Source organism: Anthonomus grandis, chromosome 22, assembly GCF_022605725.1.
Source record: "Anthonomus grandis grandis chromosome 22, icAntGran1.3, whole genome shotgun sequence".
NCBI classification, from domain to species: domain Eukaryota; kingdom Metazoa; phylum Arthropoda; class Insecta; order Coleoptera; family Curculionidae; genus Anthonomus; species Anthonomus grandis.
The window spans coordinates 20,929,197-20,934,144 of NC_065567.1; positions in this window are offsets into that span (position 1 = coordinate 20,929,197).

The window sequence follows — 4,948 nt, forward strand, 5'->3', positions numbered from 1 at the left end:
ACATCCAGAGAATTTGAAGTAGGGCCAATATTTACTTTGATACCACTATAGTACTTACATCATAGTTAAAATAAGAAAATCTCATCCATTTTTCACAAAGAGACCGACGTATACAACAGACGAAAAACAATGAAAAACACAAAGTCACGGTCTCACAACATTTACTTAAAGCTACACGTGTTTCGCTCTATTCAGAGCATCATCAGGCCTTAAAAAGCCACTAACGTTGGCAAAACAGTAAATAAACAAGTTAACGATGTTTATTTACTGTTTTGCCAACGTTAGTGGCTTTTTAAGGCCTGATGATGCTCTGAATAGAGCGAAACACGTGTAGCTTTAAGTAAATGTTGTGAGACCGTGACTTTGTGTTTTTCATTGTTTTTCGTCTGTCATAGTTAAAATCTTAAATAGGAGTCAGTAAGTTTGGTGCCATATGTATTTTAAGGACGCTACCCAGCACACTGTTGCAAAGTGGGTTGGGTTGGGTTGGGATAGATGCAAGGAAATTATTTAACGATACAAAATCAGCATTTTTCAAATCAAAAAACTCTACTTCTCTACTTCAGAGACTTTGACATACAGCGTGCAACCGTAAAGTAGCGGATAAATTTAATAAACATTAAATGGACCGTTTCTGAAAAAAATGCCCGGCGAACCCGTCGAATTTAATATTTGGTTTAGGGTTTTTCTACGTGGAAATAAATTATACAGTACTACATCAATATGTTTTTTAAATGGAAACCACCATTTTTTATTGCAGAATCAAAAAGAACGCATTTTTAGTAGTTACATAAGCAATTTTGAACAAAATTAAAGAAATACCTATCTAAATTAAATGTTCGAATTGAGCACCGTTTAATTTAGATTAATTAGAGAGGTATTTCTTTAATTTTACATTTTGTCATCATTTTCCGTTCAAAATTCCTTATGTAACCACTATTTGTTTGTCTTGATTTTTCTTGTACATTGCCATCTTTTTCCCAAATAAAATCCTTGCTATCAAAGGGCAGGATAACTAATGTAATTGTTTGTATTAAATGCGATTTTAATAAGTGCTCAAAAAGCAGATATTACAATACAATTTATTTTATGAATTCTTTCATCTGTAACCGTAACTTTTCTGTGAGAATAATTACTGATGTCAGACAAAATTGTAGGTACCGTCACTCTGCCAAATCTATGTGCAAACTTTTATCTTTATATGTTAAAGATACTTTTCTGTCATCCAAATTAGTATTAGCATCTTTAGGTATTAGCAATAGTGGGATAATCAGCGATACACCCTTGATCGAAGGTAGGTCTTCGGTTATGCCTCAACTAGACCAATCTATAGACACCCTTGCTATTGGATCTTCTTTTTTAATAGAAACTCCCACCATAATCAAGCATTTCATTGTTCAATGTGTGCGTTCAAAAGTTAGCGAATTGGAACTATTTTTAGAATCGGTTAACTTTCCTAGTTTATTAATTCTTGTTGAACACTGGTTGAGGTCTGACGAGCCTATTGATATCCCTGGTTATGTACTAATTTCCAAATTTTCACGCAAGCAATATACACATGGTGGTACTCTTATTATGTTAGAGAAAGCTTTTTTAACTAAATTTGTGTTTATTACTATTGACAGATTTGATCATCTATTGATTGAAAAGGTGTGCGAGTTTTCTATTGTATTTAGCAGTAAGTTAAAATTGTATCGATCTCCATCTGGTAATTTAGATTTGTTTTTAGAAAAGTTGGAGATCCTCTTAAGTGAAATTTCGGTTAATGCGATGTTGATTCTGACTGGCGATCCTAATGTAAATTTTTTAGATAAATCTAATGGGTCAAATCGAATGCTTTTTAATCTGTTAAACTCATTTAATTTTAAAATGCACGTGGATCAGCCAACCCGGATTTCAGCATTTTCTTCCTAACTGATAGATTACTTTTGTACGAATTTTAACCAACACGAAAATCAGTGTACAAGAATCAATGCCGGTTTGTCTGACCATGAGGCAATAGTGGGATTAGTAAAGCTTAATAGTGCAGCTAATGAGAATAAGTTTGCACGCGATATACTTTATACTAGAGCTAATTTCCGCAAATTCTCCTTGCTTTGCAATATGTCAAGTTGGAATAATGTATTGACTACTGTTAACCCACTGCATAGCTTTCATCAAGTAGTATTAAACAACACTGCTTTTCCTGTTGTTAATATTAAGAAACGAAATAGAAAACCTTGGTATACTGAGGGTTTACGAGTATCTGGGAAAAATATGCGCTCTCTTTTTTACATTAGGAAATACGCTATGAACAATGCAACATTTTTAAATTATTATAACAGATACCGCAAGATTTACAGAAAATCAATCAAAATGGCTAAGTGGACCTACTTTCGACGGAGGATAAATAATTCCTCCAACAGAGCAAAAGAGTCTTGGAAGATTTTAAATGAGCTAAGGGGCAAAAATAATGTCTTGGTTATTCCAAGTACCTTAGATTCCAATGTCCTCAATTCCTTCTACTGTGATATTGCTAGTAACCTTGCAGCCAATCTCTCACAAAAAATAGATCCCAGGAGCTATCTCAGCAATGTGGTAGTAGCCGAATCTTTCTTTTTTGCCCCCACAAGTATAGAAGAGCTTAAACAGTTAATGGTTAATATTAAGAATAAGAGTTCATCAGGTTGGGATGGGCTTTCTCTTAAAATATTTTCTGCTTTACCTCTTGTTGCTTTGCCGAGTGAATTAACTTTTCATTTATGTCTGGAGTTTTCCCAGAGTGCTTAAAAAGAGCAATGATTGTTCCTCTTTACAAGGGTGGCGATCGCGACTGTCCTTCTAACTTTAGACCTATAGCGTTATTGCCTACTTTAGCCAAGATAGTGGAATGGCTCGTTAAGGTGAGGATGGTTTCATTTTTAAATAGTTTGGCTTTCGTGAGTCTGTGAGCACAAATGATACTATCTTTATCTTTCTAGAGCACCTGTACAACCGACTGAATGTTGGTGAAGTTGCAGCAGCGGTATTCTGTGACTTGTCCAAGGCATTTGACTGCGTGAGTCACAGAGTGCTGCTGATGAAACTGGAGCTCTATGGTTTCAGAGGAACTGCCCTTGAGTAGTTTCGTTCCTACTTATCAAATCGTGTCCAGGTTGTCAAATTTAATGGTGGTATCTCTCTAAGGAACTTAATATAAATGTGGGTGTTCCGCAAGGATCAGTACTTGGTCCTTTACTTTTTCTCATTTTTGTGACCGATCTGCCACAACTGCAGGTAACTGGCAAATTTACATTGTTTGCCGATGATACCACCATCCTCTGGCACGACTCTGATGTTTCTCAAATGGAGGCCAATATACGTGCAGATTTGTTAAAAATAAAAGACTGGTGTGATGCAAATTTTTTGACATTTAATGTTTCCAAAACAAATATCCTTAATTTTAAATGTAATACAAATGATATATGTTTGAATAATGAAGCCATACCATGCCACCGTTCAGTAAGTTTTTGGGTCTTTCCATAGACAAGTTCCTTACATTTGAAGACTATATTGTTAATGTATGTAGAAAAGTCTCATCCGGCTGCTACGCCCTAAGGGTTATTGCCACCAGTCTTAATTTCTCCATCGCCAGATCTGGATACTTCGCGATTATCGAGTCGCACCTTCGATATGGAATTTGCTTTTGGGGTTCATGTTCAAATTCACTTTTTAGTTCAGTGTTTGTAGTCCAGAAAAGGGCCATTAGATATCTATATAGGGCCAAGCCTCGTGACTCATGTCGCCCGCTTTTTGTAAGTCATAATATTTTAACCCTGTGTTGTATCTTTATTTTGGAAACAGTTTGCTTAGTTTTTAGAAAATATAAACAGGAACTCCACTTAGGAAGCCAATATAATACGCGACAAAATTATTTGTTGAGGCTACCCATTCCTCATTTTGAACTTGTCCGTAGCTCTATCATATATGGAGGTAGAAAGCTGTTTAATAAACTTCCACTAGAAATAAGACAACTTAAGACTGAAAAAAGCCTACGTACAAGGACGAAAATATTTCTTGCTAGTAAAGCGTACTATAGTTTAAGTGAATTTTTTAATGATTAGCATTTAAGTATTTTTCAAAGTTTTATATCATTTTATTTTATTTTAAATTAGTTTCTCGTTTTTATTCATTTAATGTACATTCTATTGGCTTTGTCTACAACTTCTATGTTTATATTGACAATAAAGCATTTTTGAGTTTGAGTTTAAGTTTGAGTATGTACCACATCCTTTGTAAAAAAAATTGGTTCTTTCTGATTCTGCATTAAAAAATGGTGGTTTCCATTTAAAAAACATATTGATGACGTCATATCTTTTTTTTTGAGTCACCTGTATACTTAATTTCCACGTAAAAAAAACTCTAAATCCAATAAATCGACGGGTTCCGGCATTTTTTTCAGAAACATTTCATTTTTATTGAATTTAGCCGCTACTTTACGGATGCATTGTATATGGTACTGAAAAGATACATTCATACGGAGTGTGTCGAGAGCCAGTCACCGACAGTAAAAAAAATCACTGTGTATTGACCTGCTCTGAATTAAAAACGTCTAAATATTTTTTAAAATTCTATAAACTACACCTTTAAATCTTTTAATTGTGAACTATTGGTGAAGGCGTTAGTGAACAGTCTGGTTAATAGATGGCGACAGCAATTCTATAGAAGTAGCATATACTACTCGGGTTTCATCTAATCTTAATGGCACCATAATAATTGATAGTTATTGCAATAATTTCTAACAATGTTTTAGTGTAAGAGTACCGTTGAAAAAGGTATCGAGTTTCACTATGCTCAGAAGAATAAAATAAAGTAAGATCAGGCAATAATGTCGAATAATTTTTGACAGAGCAGTGTGCATACGGATATTTTTTGTATTCGAGCATCAATAAGCTCTTCGATTGGTTGGGCTTAACCCCCCTCAAACATG